This window comes from Triticum dicoccoides, chromosome 2A (genome assembly GCF_002162155.2).
Source record: "Triticum dicoccoides isolate Atlit2015 ecotype Zavitan chromosome 2A, WEW_v2.0, whole genome shotgun sequence".
NCBI lineage: Eukaryota > Viridiplantae > Streptophyta > Magnoliopsida > Poales > Poaceae > Triticum > Triticum dicoccoides.
In genome coordinates, this window is record NC_041382.1 from 724,313,263 (window position 1) to 724,332,499 (window position 19,237).

Consider the following 19,237-nt stretch of genomic DNA (forward strand, 5'->3'; position numbering starts at 1 on the left):
CCGCCCTAGTTTCCGTCATATCGGTGTTATGTTCCCGGTTTTTGCGTTCCTTACGCGGTTGGGTTATAATGGGAACCCCTTGACTGTCTGCCTTGAATAAAACTCCTCCAGCAATGCCCAACCTTGGTTTTACCATTTGCCACCTAGCCCCCTTTTCCCTTGGGTTTCGCGGACTCAAGGGTCATCTTATTTTACCCCCCGGGCCAGTGCTCCTTTGAGTGTTGGTCCAACCTAGAGCACCGTGCGGGGCCGTCCCTCGGCAACTTGGGTTACGTTGGCTCCTGTACGCTTAGCTTATCCGGTGTGCCCTGAGAACGAGATATGTGCAGCTCCTATCGGGATTTGTCCGCACAGCGGGTGGTGTTGCTGGACTTGTTTTACCATTGTCGGAGTTGTCTTGTTGTACCGGGATGCCGAGCCTGATCGGAATGTCTTGGGTGGAGGTCTATTCCTTCGTTGACCGTGAGAGCTTGTCATGGGCTAAGTTGGGACTCCCCTGCAGGGATTGAACTTTCGAAAGCCGTGCCCGCGGTTATGGGCAGATGGGAATTTGTTAATGTCCGGTTGTAGATAACTTGAACCTTAATTAATTAAAATGAATCAACTGAGTGTGTTACCGTGATGGCCTCTTCTCGGCGGAGTCCGGGAAGCGGACACGGTGTTGGAGTAATGCTTGCGCAGGTTGTTCTTCTAGATTCTCGCTCGCGCTTTGCCTCCTCTTCTCGCTCTCTTTTGCGTATAAGATAGCCACCACACATGCTAGTCGCTTGCTGCAGCTCCACATATATATTTGCCTATCCTTCCTATAAGCTTAAATAGTCCTGATCGCGAGGGTGCGAGATTGCCGAGTCCCTGTGGCTCACAGATACTATAACTCCAGATGCAGGTCCAGGTGATTCCGCTCCAGGTGACGAGTACGAGCTCAAGTGGGAGTTCAACGAAGACTCTCAACGATACTACGTGTCTTTTCCTGATGATCAGTAGTGGTGCCCAGTTGGGGGTGATTGGGACCGTTGTCGCTTGTTGGGTTTTTCTTCTATTTTGGCGCCGTAGTCGGGCCATGAGTGTTTTGGATGATGTAATGTTATTTATGTACTTTGATGTGGCGTGGCGAGTGTAAGCCAACTATGTTCTTCCCTTTATTATTCATATTACATGGGATGTTGTGAAGATTGCCTAACTTGCGACATATGCCTTCAATGCGATTATGTCTCTAAGTCGTGCCTCGACACGTGGGAGCTATAGTCGCATCCAGGGTGTTACAAGTTGGTAATCAGAGCCTTCCCCGACCTTAGGAGCCCCATTGCTTGATCGTTTTTAGCGGCCGAGTTGTGTCTAGAAAAATGTTTTGAGTCTTTAGGAATTATATATCGGAGAGTTTAGGAATTCTTTTTACTTCCCAGTCTCCTCATCGCTCTGGTAAGGCATCCTGACATAGTGTTTTGACTCTTCTCTTCCCAAATTTCACTAAATTTTTTTTAGGATCACGCGAGTATCTTGGAATCATTCCGATGGCTTATGATGAGAACATTGTCTTGGTGCCTCCTGTCAGGGGTTTAGTGGAAGTGTCCCGGGGAGTTGAGCTCTAGGTGTTGTCATCATAATTTTATCGTTGCAATTCTGGAATACTTAAGATATGTTCGCCGACATCGAAAATCTCTTTTATGCAGTTCGTTGGTGAGATAACCTCGACGCCACCCAGTACTGGGGCGGGAGTTCGGGAGTATCGCCATAACTTGTATAACGGATGCTTTTCGAAGGTTGAGGTCGATGGTTTCCGAAGTTTTCTTGGTTATGTGTTGAAGGATGGATACAACTGGATGTAGGATTTGCTAGTTTGGGTGAGATATCATGCTTCCCCTGTATCCCCAACACCTGATTGCATAACCGGAAAGGTTCAGGAGTTTCATAGGTGGGAATTCTAGTAACTCTAGTTCTTCTTCCACGGATATTGGTTTGAGATTGGGATTTCTTACCGATTATTTGTTCTTGATCCGTACCTTGTTGATTTATTTCTCTACCTTAATTCTACGTCGCTTCTCAATTTATGGATATGTGACCATTTCAAGAGGAATGCATTCGTTCATTTTGTTCGGATGTGAAGACTATATGTTGCAATTTTTTATTCCGTTGGATTCAGCTTCATTATTTGTCTATCAATGTGCTAATGGTGGTCAACCTCTTCAGGATGGATCCTCCAACGCGCACGACTCCGAATCCTGATCCGCCACCACCTCCACCTCCTCCGGAGGCATGGCAAGCTGTGATGGCCGCAACCAATGCAAACACACAGCTGATCATGCAAATTCTTCAAGAGCGCAATCAAGGCAGTCAAGGGAATCAAGGCAGCAATCAGAGTCACTTTGCTACACTCAACCAGTTCCTTGCTAACGGGCCAAAGACTTTCAGAAATTGTGTTGAGGCAACCGATGCTGACGATTGGCTTGTGGATCTGTGTAAGCATTTCGAGTGCAGCAACGTCAGGCCTGAGGACTTTGTGAAGTTCGCTTCCTTCCAACTCAAAGATCAAGATGCAGAATGGTTCCAGCAGTACAAGGATTCCAGAGGTGGACGTGTTATCACTTGGGATGATTTCCATCGAGATTTCCGAGCTCATCATATTCCGCAGAGCGTGGTTGAAAGCAAGCGTGAGGAATTCCGCAATCTGAAGCAAGGCTCTTTGTCTGTCTATGACTACAACAAGTTGTTCCAGAAGCTTGCCCGCTTTGCCAAGCAGGACGTGCCTGATGAGAAGAGCATGATATACCAGTCTAGGGGTGGTCTCAGAGAAGAAATTCAGCTCGCTCTTGTCCTCTTTGAACCCTTGAGATACGATGAGTTCTACAACATGGCACTGAAGCAAGAGGCTGCTCAGTTGAGGTGTGATGCTTCCAGGAAGCGAGTCAGAGATGTTACTCCTTCTTCCTCTACTCAAGTGGCTAAGCAGCAGAAGTTTTGGCTTCCTCCTCCTCCGTTCCATCAGCCGTATCAGCAGAAGAGTAAAGGTGGCAGTGGTTCTTCCCACCCACCCAACCCTGGCTTTCAGAAAAAGACTTCGTCTCAAGCTCCAAGATCGAGTGCTTCATATCACCGTTCGCTTTCAGAGGTCACGTGCAACAAGTGCCAACAGAAGGGTCACTATGCCAACAAGTGTTTCAACCAGAGGCGTCTTCCTCCTCCTCCTCCTGTCAGATCGGCAAGTACAACTGTGGTCAAGCATAATCCCAAGCATGCCAAGGTCAATTTGATGAATGCAGCTCAGGCAGAGGACTCGTCAGATGTGATCATGGGTAACTTTCCAGTTAACTCTTTTCCAGCAAAAGTTCTTTTTGACACTGGTGCATCGCATTGTTTCATGTCAAGATCATTTGTTTCCAAGCATGACTTCGTTTCACAAATGTTGGGTAAACCTATGGGAGTGGTTTCTCCGGCTAAGTCTATGAGGGCTACTTCAATAGTTCCGGATGTTTCTATCATGATGGGTGATTTCAAGTTTCTGGCTTCTCCAATGGTTCTTGGTAACTCGGATATTGATCTTATTCTTGGGATGGATTGGCTTTCTAAGCACAAGGCTCAGCTTGATTGTGCAGCCAGGCAGATTCAATTGACTCATTCGTCTGAGGATGTAATTGTCTTTGCCGCTCGTGATGATACCATTCGTCTGTTTTCTCTCAATGAGAAGGGTGAATTGGACGCCATCTCGCAAATTCCAGTCGTTTTCGAATATCAAGACGTCTTTCCAGAAGAGCTCCCAGGAATGCCTCCGCACCGGCCAGTTGAATTTGTTATTGATCTTGAGCCCGGTACGGAACCTGTGTGCAAACGTCCTTACAAGCTCGGACCTGAAGAGTTGAAGGAGCTGAAGAAGCAACTCGATGAGCAAGAAAGAATGGGTCTCATCTGGCCTAGTTCTTCTCCGTGGGGTTGTGGTGTTCTTTTTGTGAAGAAGAAGGATGGAACGGACCGACTTTGTGTTGATTACTGTCCAATGAACAAGAAGACCATCAAGAACAAATACCCTCTTCCCAACATCAATGAGCTGTTCGAACAACTCAAAGGTGCCCAAGTATTCTCCAAGCTTGATCTCCGTATGGGTTATCACCAGATTCACATTCGTGAAGAAGATATTCCCAAGACAGCATTCAGAACAAGCTTTGGTTCATATGAATACACTGTCATGTCTTTTGGCCTCGCCAACGCTCCTCCGACATTCTCTCGCATGATGAATTTCATCTTCAACGCCTACACCAATGACTTCGTTTTGGTCTATCTCGACGACATTCTGGTTTTCTCGAAGAACAAGGAAGATCATGCCAAGCACTTGCGTTTGGTTCTTGATAAGCTCAGAGAACATCAGTTCTACGCCAAGTTCTCCAAGTGTGAATTTTGGCTTGATGAGGTTCTTTATCTTGGTCATATCATCTCTGCCAAGGGCATTGCCGTGAATCCTGAGAAGGTGTCTGCAATTGTGAATTGGGAACCTCCTCAGAATGTGAAGCAACTCCGCAGTTTTCTCGGTCTCGCAAGCTATTGCCGAAGATTCATTGAAAACTTTTCTAAGATCGCGAAGCCTCTCTCTAATCTTCTTCAGAAGCACGTCAAGTACGTTTGGTCTCCGGAGTGTGATATTGCTTTCAACACTTTGAAAGAGAAATTGATCACTGCTCCAGTTCTGACTCCGCCTGATGAATCCAAGCCGTACGAGGTCTTTTGTGATGCCTCTCTCCAAGGTCTTGGCGCAGTATTGATGCAAGAGAAGAAAGTAGTTTCTTATACATCTCGCCAGTTGAAGCCTAATGAGAAGAACTACACCACTCATGATCTCGAGTTGGCGGCAGTTGTGCATGCTCTTTTGACTTGGAGACATCTACTATTGGGAAGAAAAGTGGACATTTTCACTGATCGCAAGAGTCTCAAGTACATCTTCACTCAGCCTAATCTCAACCTCAGGCAAACTCGATGGGTCGAAATGATTCAAGAGTATAATCCGAGTATCGAGTATACTCCGGGCAAGGCTAATGTGATTGCTGACGCATTGAGCAGGAAGGCTTACTGCAACAGTCTGATTATCAAGCCTTATCAACCCGAGCTTTGTGAAGCTTTCCGCAAACTTAATCCGCAAGTTGTTCCCCAAGGTTTCCTCGCCAACCTTCAAGTCTCTCCTACCTTAGAAGACCAGATTCGCCAAGCCCAGCTTCTTGATGCTATGGTGAAAAAGGTGAAGATCGGGATTGCCAAGAGTCAGTCCAAGTACAAGTGCTACCGCCTTGATGACAAGGACACTCTTTTCTTCGAGGATCGTATTGTTGTGCCCAAAGGTGACCTTTGTAAAGTGATCATCAACGAGGCTCACAATTCTCTCCTCTCCATCCACCCTGGGAGCATGAAGATGTATCAGGACCTCAAGCAAGCTTATTGGTGGACTCGAATGAAGCGCGAGATCGCTCAATTCGTGAATGAATGTGATGTCTGCAGAAGAGTGAAGGCAGAACACCAAAGGCCAGCAGGTCTCCTCCAACCTCTTGCCATTCCAGAATGGAAGTTTGACCACATTGAAATGGACTTCGTGACTGGGTTTCCAAAGTCCAAGCGTGGCAATGATGCTATATTTGTTGTCATCGACAAACTCACCAAAGTGGCTCACTTTCTGCCTATCAAAGAGTCGATCACTGCAGCTCAATTGGCGGAACTCTACACCTCTCGCATTGTCTCTCTGCACGGTATTCCTCAAGTGATATCTTCAGACCGTGCCAGCATCTTTACCTCCAAGTTTTGGGATTCTTTTCAGAAGGCCATGGGCACCAACATCCGCTTCAGCACTGCTTTCCATCCTCAAACAAGCGGTCAAGTCGAGCGTGTCAACCAGATTCTTGAAGATATGCTCCGGGCTTGTGTGATCTCCTTCGGCATGAAGTGGGAGGATTGTCTTCCTTATGCTTAATTCTCATACAACAACAGTTTTCAAGCAAGTTCGGGCAAGGCCCCATTTGAAATTCTGTATGGCAGGAAGTGCCGTACCCCTCTCAACTGGTCTGAAACCGGTGAACGTCAGATTTTGGGTAATGACTTAATCATAGAAGCAGAAGAAATGTGCAAAGTCATTCGTGATAACCTCAAAGCAGCCCAATCCCGCCAGAAGAGCTACTATGATAGTAAGCACCATGATTTGGCTTTCGAGATCGGAGATCATGTTTACCTCTGTGTCTCTCCTATGAAAGGTACTCGTCGCTTCGGTATCAAAGGGAAGCTTGCCCCTAGATACGTGGGACCTCGCCTATGAACTCGAGCTTCCTTCAAACTTTGCAAATGTTCATGATGTGTTCCATGCCTCTCAGCTTCGAAAGTGCTTCAAGACTCCTGACCGCACCATCAACTTCGAGGACATTGAGCTCCAAGAAGATCTCTCCTATCGTGAGCACCCAGTTGCTATTCTTGAAGAGACTGAACGCAAGACTCGCAACAAGTCAATCAAATTTCTCAAAGTCAAATGGTCACACCATTCTGACCGTGAAGCTACCTGGGAACGCGAGGATCACCTCCGTTCTGAGTACCCGGCGTTCTTTCAGTCCTAGATCTCGGGACGAGATCCTTTCGTAGTGGTGGAGTGTTGTAACGCCCCGGATATAACTTTCCCAATTTGTACTCCAACTCTTGCCGTTTCCGGCGTTAAGTTATATTTATTTTTCTCGGGTTCGGGTCTTTGTCTCCGTGTGTTGTTTTCGTTTTCATGCATCTCATATCATGTCATCATCTGCATTGCATTTGCATACGTGTTCGTCTCATGCATTCGAGCATTTTCCCCGTTGTCCGTTTTGCATTCCGGCGCTTCGTTCTCCTCCGGTGGTCAATTCTACCTTTCTTTCGTGTGTGGGGATTAAACATTTCCGGATTGGACTGAGACTTGCCAAGCGGCCTTGGTTTACTACCGGTAGACCGCCTGTCAAGTTTCGTATCATTTGGACTTCGTTTGATACTCCAACGGTTAACCGAGGGACCGAAAAGGCCTCGTGTGTGTTGCAGCCCAACACCCCTCCTTTTTGGCCCAAAAACCCACCAAACTCTGCTCTATGTCCTAGATTGTTCGATCACGATCGCGTGGCCGAAAACCGCACCTCATTTGGACTCTCCTAGCTCCTCTTATGCCTATAAATAGCCCCCCCCCCGTTTTCAGATCTCTCTCCCTCTTTGAAACCCTAGATAAAAAAAAATAGATCCCGCCGCCGCGGGACGTGTCCGCGCCGAGCCGGACAACGTCCGCAGCGCCCCCTCGCCTATCCGCCGCCGCCACGTGGCAGCGCCGCCTACCACCGCCGCCGTGGCCCGGGAGGCCCAAACCGGGCCCCCGCGAGCCCGAGCCACCGCCGCCCGGCACCCGCGCCTCCGCCGCCCCTCGTCCTCGCGCCCGGTGGCCGGCGCCGCCGCCCCACCATCGCCGGCCGCCCGGAGCCGGCCGGACCTCGCCGCGTGAGCCGCACCGCGGGAGCCGCCGCCTACCGCCGCCGTCTACGCCACCCCGGCGTCCTCCTCTACTCCGGCCGGCGTGCCCCGCCCGGATCCGGCCTCTCCCCGCTGCTCCGGCCTCCTCCCTCGACTCCGGCGCCGGCCAACCTCGAAGAACGCGCCCGATCAATAGTGCACCCCCGATCTGGATCTAGATCTGAGCATCTCGGTTGACTTTCTCCTCCGGAAACCCTAATTTTTTATGCAAACTTTGACCTGCTGTAACTTTGCATCCGTAGCTCCGTTTTGGGCATATAGTATATCAGAATGTTCGCCTCGACGAGTACATCATTTCATTCCATTGCATCATTTTCATTTGACCTCATCTTGATGCCCGAAATGCTGTTAGAAGGAGGCTTTGTGAGTTAATTGTCAGATCTTCTTGGTGACTTGTGAGTTAATTCCAGAGGTGCAACCCATGCATTTTTAGGATGTGTTTGGTGACTTGTGCAAGCTTGCAAAGTGAGGCACCCGGTAAATCTGTTTTCAAGGACTTAGTATTTTTCACTAAGTCTGGGATTATTTAGTTCATGATGCCATATGTTCAGCTTGTTTCCCAGTGATCCGTGCCTCTTTTGAGGATGATCAGTAAAGGAGTTTTGTTAATCATGTTATTCTCTATCCATCCATGTCTTTACTTGCAATTTTGGAGCACCCTAGATTGAGTCAATCGAGCTCTACTTTTGCTTCGTTGCGAATCTGGGCAGATCGTCAACTTGTTTGCGATTTTGCCGATGTTGTTGTAGTTGATCCGTGCATGCTATGCCATTGTTCCTGCTATGTCTAGCTTGTATTTTGTGCCTTCTTAATGGATGTATGCTTGCCTTGCCATGACTTGCACCGTGGTGAGTGCATCGAGCTCGTTTACATGCCTTCGTGAGTTATATTTCAGCATGTCTCAGTTTTCACTAAGTCTGAAAACTGATTGTGTTTTAGCTATGTTCGTCTGCCCGTTAGTATATTTTGTGATCCCTTTTGGCCCCAGGTCACTTAGGGACTTTTGTTAAGCTTGTTGAGTAGCTCCATGACATGTTCTTACTTGTCTTAATCAGGTCATGTTTCATGTTGTTTTGCTGCTCCGATGAGGGCTTCGTGATCTGAAATTTCAGACTAGTGTTAATTTCACTAAGTCTGGGATCTGTTTTGCATTTGCGTTTTTGCCATGCTTGTTTGAACCTCATAATGGATGAATTGGCCGTAGCTCAGTGCTAGACTTTTGTTAAGCATGTTGTGTACATCCCTTCCATTTATTTTGTTGTCATGTTTGGGTGCTGTAGCATGTTCATTTCGTTGCATTTAGATGCCTACTTGCTGTAAATCGCAGACCGGTGTCAATTTTGAATCGCTTGCCATTTCCAAACCGTAACTCCGATTCCGGCGTTCTTTATATCGTTTTCAAGCGATTTCATCTCATATTTCTAGTGGCACCCTTGGAATTCCAAGTTGAGGCCAGGTTCATGCATTTCCTATCATATCTCGCATTTTGCATCCCGCATCGCATCCCGCATAGCATACCATCATTGCATCTTATTGTTTGAGTTTGCACGTGGTTGATTGTATCCTTGTTGCTTGTTTGTCTTGTTTGGGTAGAGCCGGGAGACGAGTTCGCTAACAAGGAGCCCGTTGAGTGTGCTTTTGAGGATCCAGTCAACTCTGACAGCTTTGCAGGCAAGATGATCATACCCTCGAAATCACTACTATCTTTGCTATGCTAGTTTGCTCGCTCTTTTGCTATGCTAATGCTACGATGCCTACCTTTTGCTTGTCAGCCTCCCAAATTGCCATGTCAAACCTCTAACCCACCATGTCCTAGCAAACCGTTGATTAGCTATGTTACCGCTTTGCTCAGCCCCTCTTATAGCGTTGCTAGTTGCAGGTGAAGATTGGAGGCCGTACCTTGTTGGAACATCTTTCATTTACTTGTTGGGATATCATTATATTGCCATGTTATCTTAATGCACCTATATACTTGGTAAAGGGTGGAAGGCTCGGCCTCTCGCCTAGTGTTTTGTTCCACTCTTGCCGCCCCAGTTTCCGTCATATCGGTGTTATGTTCCCGGTTTTTGCGTTCCTTACGCGGTTGGGTTATAATGGGAACCCCTTGACTGTCCGCCTTGAATAAAACTCCTCCAGCAATGCCCAACCTTGGTTTTACCATTTGCCACCTAGCCCCTTTTTCCCTTGGGTTTCGCAGACTCAAGGGTCATCTTATTTTACCCCCCCGGGCCAGTGCTCCTCTGAGTGTTGGTCCAACCTAGAGCACCGTGCGGGGCCGTCCCTCGGCAACTTGGGTTACGTTGGCTCCCGTGCGCTTAGCTTATCCGGTGTGCCCTGAGAACGAGATATGTGCAGCTCCTATCGGGATTTGTCCGCACAGCGGGTGGTGTTGCTGGACTTGTTTTACCATTGTCGGAGTTGTCTTGTTGTACCGGGATGCCGAGCCAGATTGGAATGTCTTGGGTGGAGGTCTATTCCTTCGTTGACCGTGAGAGCTTGTCATGGGCTAAGTTGGGACTCCCCTGCAGGGATTGAACTTTCGAAAGCCGTGCCCGCGGTTATGGGCAGATGGGAATTTGTTAATGTCCGGTTGTAGATAACTTGAACCTTAATTAACTAAAATGAATCAACTGAGTGTGTTACCGTGATGGCCTCTTCTCGGCGGAGTCCGGGAAGCGGACACGGTGTTGGAGTAATGCTTGCGCAGGTTGTTCTTCTAGATTCTCGCTCGCGCTTTGCCTCCTCTTCTCGCTCTCTTTTGCGTATAAGATAGCCACCACACATGCTAGTCGCTTGCTGCAGCTCCACATATATATTTGCCTATCCTTCCTATAAGCTTAAATAGTCCTGATCGCGAGGGTGCGAGATTGATAAGTCCCTGTGGCTCACAGATACTATAACTCCAGATGCAGGTCCAGGTGATTCCGCTCCAGGTGACGAGTATGAGCTCAAGTGGGAGTTCGACAAAGTCTCTCAATGATACTACGTGTCTTTTCCTGATGATCAGTAGTGGTGCCCAGTTGGGGGTGATTGGGACCGTTGTCGCTTGTTGGGTTTTTCTTCTATTTTGGCGCCGTAGTCGGGCCATGATTGTTTTGGATGATGTAATGTTATTTATGTACTTTGATGTGACGTGGCGAGTGTAAGCCAACTATGTTCTTCCCTTTATTATTCATATTACATGGGATGTTGTGAAGATTTCCTAACTTGCGACATATGCCTTCAATGCGATTATGTCTCTAAGTCGTGCCTCGACATGTGGGAGCTATAGTCGCATCGAGGGTGTTACAACAGGGACCACCACACTCGTATCCGTCATGGCGGATTCGCCGCACTAGTCTTAGACCCAATCATCGACGGATTTCACCTCACTCGAGTCCTTATGGATGGCGGCAGCAGCCTGAACCTGCTTTACCAGGACACAATGCGCAAAATGGGTATAGATCCCTCAAGGATCAAACCCACAAAAACGACCTTTAAAGGCGTCATTCCAGGTGTAGAGGCCCATTGCACAAGCTCAATTACACTGGAAGTGGTCTTCGGATCCCCGGATAACTTCCGAAGCGAAGAATTAATCTTCGATATAGTCCCGTTCCGCAGTCGCTATCATGCACTGCTCGGGCGCACCGCATTTGCGAGATTCAATGCGGTACCGCATTATGCAAACCTCAAGCTCAAGATGCCAGGACCTCGGGGGGTCATCACAGTTAATGGAAACACAGAGCATTCTCTCCGCACGGAGGAGCACACTGCGGCCCTCGCAGCAGAAGCGCAAAGCAGCCTCTCAAGGCAATCCACCAGTTCGGCATTTCAAGACCCGGACACCTTCAAGCGCGCTTGGAGTAATCGGCAACTAGACCGCCTGGCGCGATCTGAGCTCACGTAGCAATGTGGCCCCCACCCCGGTCCAAGCCAAACGGTGAAATTCGTGCCATGCGTACATAATTACGCATTAAAAATACCATGGGCACAGGCGGGGAGGGGGCACAACTACGGCACGCCCCAATACACGGCTTAAACCGCATTAGGGGCTTCCCGCTTCATTATTTCTCTCTTTCAGGACTTTAATCTCTGGAAACCCTGTCCAGCAGCATGATTGCCAAACACATGATGCAGCAATCAAGGAGGCAGAAAGCTACGTCACACCACGGAACTCCCAGGTGGATTACGATAACGAGTGAAATATTTGCTTTAATACTATTCCTCAGCCTGCCCTTGGAAGGGACATAGTCCTACTTTTTGCTTATCTCACTATCTGTATCATTCTGCTTTAACGCACCTTTTTGAATAAACAATGCATATCATTAAGACTATTATTGCATTCTTCTTTATATATATATATGTGTGTTTCATTAATGACGCCTTGCAACCGTACACTTTGGTATGGCCAATACACCAGGGGCTTAAGTACCCCACAATATGGTGTGAGAAGTCCGAACACTTTCACAAGTGCGGCACCCCGAACTTATAGCATTATATGCAGCTCGGAATCATGTCTTTGGTCAAATGTTGGGTTTTCCCGGCTCCTATGTTTTGGTACCTTACGTTCCGCTCTATCAGCTAAGGTAGCACTAGGAGAACTACTGCGATTGTGCCCCGGTTCTGCTGGGCTAAGCACCTCAGTAGAGAATGTTAAAACTGACTGTCATGATAAGGCGAGAGAATGGTCGTTGTTCGGCGAGGTTTCGAGTCCCTAAAGAGTTATGCCGCTTAGAGCGAGGAGCTGGTCCTGTCCGGCTTAAAGGCGTGTATCGCGCCCCGAATTCGGCCTTCCGAATACCAGGGGCTTCGCTGAGATTTAAAATTATAGAATTCTATGGCTAAGTGAGAGTGATAAAGCATTATTAGTCCGGTTGCCTTGTTTGCTGCGCTGAGCACCTCCCTCGAAGGACCCAAAAATGGGAACAAGAGTGCTCAGGTTTACCCCGAACACCCCAGAACTCGCGGCATGGGGGCAGAAGCCGAGGACTAGCCATCTCTCAGATTGGATAAACAGCCAAACAGAAGGTAATATTTTAAATTCAAACAAGTGTTGCATAGCGCATATGAAACAAGTTTTCATCATACAGGATCACACGAGCAAGTTTACTCAAATATTACATCCTTTGGACATTCATCCGCTACAAGACGGGCACCCTTCAGGACACCCTCATAATAAATTTCGGGGGTGCGATGCTTCTTGCCCTGCGGCGGTCCTTCCTTGATCAGCCACGGCGTCTAGCTTGGCCCGTTGCACCTTCACACGGGCGAAAGCCCGGCATGCACCTTCGATGCAGACGGACCGCTTGACGACTTCTAGCCGTGGGCAGGCATCCACAAGCCGCCTCACCAGGCCGAAGTAGCTGTTCGGAAGGGTGTCACCAGGCCATAGCCGGACTATAAAGCCCTTCATGGCCTGTTCGGCCGCCTTGTGTAGCTCGACCAGCTGCTTCAGCTGGTCGCTCATAGGCACCGGGTGTTCGGTCCCAGTATACTGAGACCAGAACAGCTTCTCCATTGAGCTTCCCTCCTCGGCCTGGTAAAACTGTGCGGCATCCGACATGCTGCGGGACAAATCTGCGAATGCTCCTGGAGAGCTCCGGATTCGGGTAAGTAATAGGTAAATTACTTTCACATGCTTGCTTTGCATATAGAATGCCTTACCAGCTGCTATTTTCTTCATCGCGTCAATCTCCTGGAGGGCCTTTTGGGCTTCGGCCTTGGCACTCTTTGCGCTCTAGAGGGCCGCGGCAAGCTCAAACTCTCACGTCTTCGAGTCAAGCTCCAAAGCCTCGTGCTTCGTCATGAGAGCCTGGAGCTCTTGCTGCACCTCACCCACCCGAGCCTCTTGCCTTTCCCGCTCGGTGCGCTCCTTGGCCGCTTTATCTTCGGCCTCGGATAGCGCTTGCTTTAGGGTCGCCACTTCGGTCATGGTCCCTGGCAAATTCATGATGATCCTGTCATTTTGCAATCACATTCTTTTTATACATATCCATAGACTAGGTACTACTTACCTTTGTTCTCCTCGAGCTACCTCTTAGAAAGGCCGAGCTCGTCCATGGACCCTTTAAGGTCCTACTTCAGTGCAGCGACCTCCGCAGTCAGTGCGGCAGATGCCAGCAGCGAAGCCTGCATATGCATATTGACATACTTATATTAGACTCCTGCGATATTGTTTGATCCTCTGTTCGGCTTTTCTTTGTGAACACCGAACAAAGCATTAGGGGCTACTGTCTATGCGGTAATATTTTTCATATATTTTAAACACTTACCACAAAGCCTGTTAGAAGGCTGGCACAGGCTTCAGTCAATCCGCTCTTGGCGGACTGAACCTTCTGGACCACCGCACTCATAATAGTACGGTGCTCCTCGTCAATGGAAGCGCTGCGAAGCGCTCCCAGCAGATTGTCCGGCGCCTCTGGATGGACAGAGGTCACCGGCACAGGCGTCTTGCCCCTCTTGGAAGGAGCCCGCCTGCCCAAGTTCGGAACCACTAGAGGTTCTGGTGCGGTGTTTGGGTGAGGGCCGAACTCGGAGCCCTCAGGGGCCTTATTCCCTCTACTCCCGGAGTCCGGAAGGTCGCCTTGAGGCGCCTCCAGGAGTGTCTCCCCTCGACCCGGTGCCTCTTGAGACAATACCTCGGCGTCGTCCGCAAGGCAAGCGGAGGTGGCGGTCAGAAGTGGATCGCTATCCATATCCGACGAGCCCAGGGAGCCGTCCGACGATACATCAATATGGGCTCATGGCGGCCTGCATAATCATGTTCGGAGTTAGGAGAAGAAGTGTGACAAAGGGATGCTATGAGTCACTCTGGTATCCGAATACTTACGACTTCGCCAGGGGCTTGGCCCTGAGCAGCCACTCGTCTTCGCCTTCGGCGGCGGCGGTGGAACAGTCCAGAAGGAGAGTCCTTCCCTTCTTGGACCCTTCGGCCTCCCCAGTTGGGGCGGCCTTCCTTTTCTTGTGTCCCCCAACTGAAGGGGGAGCATCTTATTCTTCCTCCTCATCTTTGGGGGAGGAGTGTGTCACAGAGTTATCGGAAGATGAGTCCGATGATGCCTGGCGTCGGGAACTCTTTCGGGTTCCCTTGGCCTTCCTGGCCTTCTCCGGCACCTTGCAAGGAGCCGGAGTCAGCATCTTCGCCAGGAGAGTGTCTGCTGGGCCTTCGGGCAAAGGAGCCGGACAGTCGATCTGTCCGACCATCTCCTGCCAGTCCTGTCAAAGGTACGGGAGCTTAGATCCCGCATAGAGTCAAACTATGAAAAACAAATATCCCGTGAGAGGTAAAACATCTTACCGCGCTGGATTGGCGCTTCGCGCAGAATCGGCGATCCTCGGTAATGGGAGGGGGAACCTCGGCACTCTTGAATAGCACCTTCCAGGCATCCTCGTGAGTTGTGTCGAAGAGCCTGTTCAGAGTTCGGTGCTGGGCTAGGCCGAACTCCCACAAGTTGAAAGCCCGTTGTTGGCACGGGAGGATCCGGCGGATGAGCATGACCTGGACTATGTTGACGAGTTTGAGCTTCTTGTTCACCATGTTTTGAATACATGTTTGGAGTCCGGTCAGCTCTCCCGAACTACCCCAGGACAGGCCCTTCTCTTGCCAGGAGGTGAGCCGCGTGGGGATGCCAGATCAGAACTCGGGGGCCGCTGCCCATTTAGGGTCACGCGGCTCGGTGATGTAGAACCACCCCGATTGCCACCCCTTTATGGTCTCCATGAAGGAGCCCTCGAGCCATGTGACGTTGGGCATCTTGCCCACCATGGCGCCTCCGCACTCCGCCTGGTGGCCGCTCACTACCTTCGGCTTGACATTGAAGGTCTTCAGCCATAAGCCGAAGTGGGGCTTGATGCGGAGGAAGGCCTCCCACACGACGATAAACGCCGAGATGTTGAGGATGAAGTTCGGGGCCAGATCATGGAAATCCAGGCCGTAGTAGAACATGAGCCCCCGGACAAATGGGTGGAGAGGGAATCCCAGTCCGCAGAGGAAATGGGTAAGGAACACTACCCTCTCATGGGGCCTGGGGTTGGGGATGAGGTGCCCCTCATCTGGGAGCCGGTGCGGGATATCGTCGGGCAAGTATCCGACTCTCCTCAGCTTCTTGATGTGTCCCTCGGTAACAGAGGAGACCATCCACCTGCCTCCCGCTCCGGACATGGTTGGAGAAGGTTGAGGTGGGAAGTGCGGACTTGGGCGCTGGAGCTCGAGTGTGCAAAAATGGATGAGCAAAGGAGGAAGAAGGCGTGGATGAAAAGGTGAATCCTTATCCGTTTATATGGGCGGCTGAAACTATGCGCCCCCACTAGCCTGGTAAAACTCGCTTATCCCCCAAGCGCCGTAATCAATGGCGCGGTTGGGTTACCCACATCCGTATTGATGAGAATCTCATGATAAGGGGACACGATCTCTGCTTTGACAAGACGTGTCAAAAAACTGCCTCGTGTTATGTGCGGAGCTAGTTAAAAGAAATGGTTCGAATAATCACCAGGCCATGGAATAATGTTGTGTTACCAAAACAAGTCAGCAAATTGGATTTGTGGAAATATTATTCTCTCTACGGTGGTATGTGGAACTTATTTTGCAGGGTCGGACACTATCCTTGTATTCAAATTCTTCCGTGGTGTATCCGGAGGAGGAACCCGCCTTGCAATGCCGAAGACAATACTGCGCGCTGGACTCATCGTCATTGAAGCCTGGTGCAGGGGCCAATGAGGGAGTCCTGGATTAGGGGGTCTCCGGACAGCCGGATTATATCCTTTGGCCGGACTGTTGGACTATGAAGATACAAGATTGAAGACTTTGTCTCGTGTCCGGATGGGACTCTACTTGGCGTGGAAGGCAAGCTAGGAAATACGGATATGTGTATCTCCTTCTTTGTAACCGACCTTGTGTAACCCTAACCCTCTCCGGTGTCTATATAAACCGGAGGGTTTTAGTCCGTAGGACATAATAACATACAATCATACCATTGGCTAGCTTCTAGGGTTTAGCCTCTCTGATCTCGTGGTAGATCTACTCTTGTACTAGCCATATCATTAATATTAATCAAGCAGGACGTAGGGTTTTACCTCCATCAAGAGGGCCCGATCCTGGGTAAAACATCGTGTTCCCTGCCTCCTGTTACCATCCGCCTTAGACGCACAGTTCGGGACCCCCTACCCGAGATCTGCCTGTTTTGACACCGACAGTAGTGATTTGCTTTATTATACTGACGGATCTTACCAAGTTTTCTGTTGAAGTTTTGTGTGGCTGAAGTGTTCGATGATCGAGAAGGTCTCGATGTGAGGAGAAGAAGGAGTGGTAAGAGCTCAAGCTTGGGTATTCCAAGGCACCCAAGTAAATATTCAAGGAGACTCAAGAATCTAAGCTTGGGGATGCCCCGGAAGGCATCCCCTCTTTCTTCAACAAGTATCGGTATGTTTTCGGATTCGTTTCGTTCATGCGATATGTGCAGATCTTGGAGCATCTTTTGCATTTAGTTTTCATTTTTCTTTCATGCACTATGCTGGTATGAGATATTCCTTGGTTGATTTATAGAATGTTCTATGCACTTCACTTATATCTTTTGAGTGTGGCTTTATAGAATGCTTCATGTGCTTCATTTATATCATTTGAAGTTTGGATTGCCTGTTTCTCTTTACATAGAAAACCGCCATTTATAGAATGCTCTTTTGCTTCACTTATATTTGTTAGATCATGGGCATATATTTTGTAGAAAGAATTAAACTCTCTTGCTTCACTTATATCTATTTAGAGAGATGACAAGAATTGGTCATTCACATGGTTAGTCATAAAATCCTACATAAAACTTGTAGATCACTGAATATGATATGTTCGATTCCTTGCAATAGTTTTGCGATATAAAGATGTTGACATTAGAGTCATGCTAGTGGGTAGTTGTGGATTGTAGAAATACTTGTGTTGGAGCTTGTGATTCCCGTAGCATGCACGTATGGTGAACCGTTATGTGATGAAGTCGGAGCATGATTTATTTATTGATTGTGTTCCTTATGAGTGGCGGTCGGGGACGAATGATGGTCTTTTCCTACCAATCTATCCCCCTAGGGAGAATGTGCGTATTACTTTATTTCGATGACTAATAGATTTTTGCAATAAGTATGTGAGTTCTTTATGACTAATGTTGAGTCCATGGATTATACGCACTCTCACCCTTCCACCATTGATAGCCTCTCTAGTATCGCGCAACTTTCGCCGGTACCTTAAACCCACCATATACCTTCCCCAAAACAGCCACCATACCTACCTATCATGGCATTTCCATAGCCATTCTGACATATATTGCCATGCAACTTCCATCATCATCATATACATGACTTGAGCATTCATTGTCATATTGCTTTGCATGATCGTAAGATAGCTAGCATGATATTTTCATGGCTTGTCTGTTTTTTGATGTCATTGCTATTCTAGATCATTGCACATCCCGGTACACTGCCGGAGGCATTCATATAGAGTCATATCTTTGTTCTAGTATCGAGTTGTAATATTGAGTTGTAAGTAAATAAAAGTGTGACGATCATCATTATTAGAGCATTGTTCCAGTGATGAAAGGATGATGGAGACTATGATTCCCCCACAAGTTGGGATGAGACTCCGGACGAAAAAATAAAAAAAGGGAAAGGAAAAAAAGAAAAAGAGAAAGGCCAAAAAAAGAGAAGGCCCAAAAAATGAGAGAAAAAGAGAGAAGGGGCAATGTTACTATCCTTTTACCACACTTGTGCTTCAAAGTAGCACCATGTTCTTCATATAGAGAGTCTCTTGAGTTATCACTTTCATATACTAGTGGGAATTTTCATTATAGAACTTGGCTTTTATATTCTGATGATGGGCTTCCTCAAACGCCCGAGGTCTTCATGAGCAAGCAAGTTGGATGCACACCCACTAGTTTATTTTGTTGAGCTTTCATACACTTATAGCTCTTAGTGCATCCGTTGCATGGCAATCCCTACTCACTCACATTGATATCTATTGATGGGCATCTCCATAGCCCGTTGATACGCCTAGTTGATGTGAGACTATCTTCTCCTTTTTGTCTTCTCCACAACCACCATTCTACTCCACCTATAGTGCTATGTCCATGGCTCACGCTCATGTATTGCGTGAAAGTTGAAAAGGTTTGAGAACGTCAAAAGTATGAAACAATTGCTTGGCTTGTCATCGCGGTTGTGCATGATTTGAATATTTTGTGTGGTGAAGATGGAGCATAGCCAGACCATATGATTTTGTAGGGATAACTTTCTTTGGCCATGTTATTTTGAAAATGCATGATTGCTTTATTAGTATGCTTGAAGTATTATTATCTTACTGTCAAATGATAGACTATTGCTTTGAATCACTCGTGTCTTAATATTCATGCCATGATTAGATTACATGATCAAGATTATGCTAGGTAGCATTCCACATCAATTTTTTTCATTTACCTACTCGAGGACAAGCAGGAATTAAGCTTGGGGATGTTGATACGTCTCTGTCGTATCTATAATTTTTGATTGTTCCGTGCCAATATTCTACAACTTTCATATACTTTTGGCAACTTTTTATACTATTTTTGGGACTAACATATTGATCTAGTGCCCAGTGCCAGTTCCTGTTAGTTGCATGTTTTTTGTTTCACAGTAAATCCATATCAAATGGAGTCCAAACGGGATAAAAACTGCCGGAGTTTTTTTTCCAAATATATGTGATTTTTGGGAAGAAAAATCAGTGCGAGACGATGCCCGAGGGGGCCACGAGGCA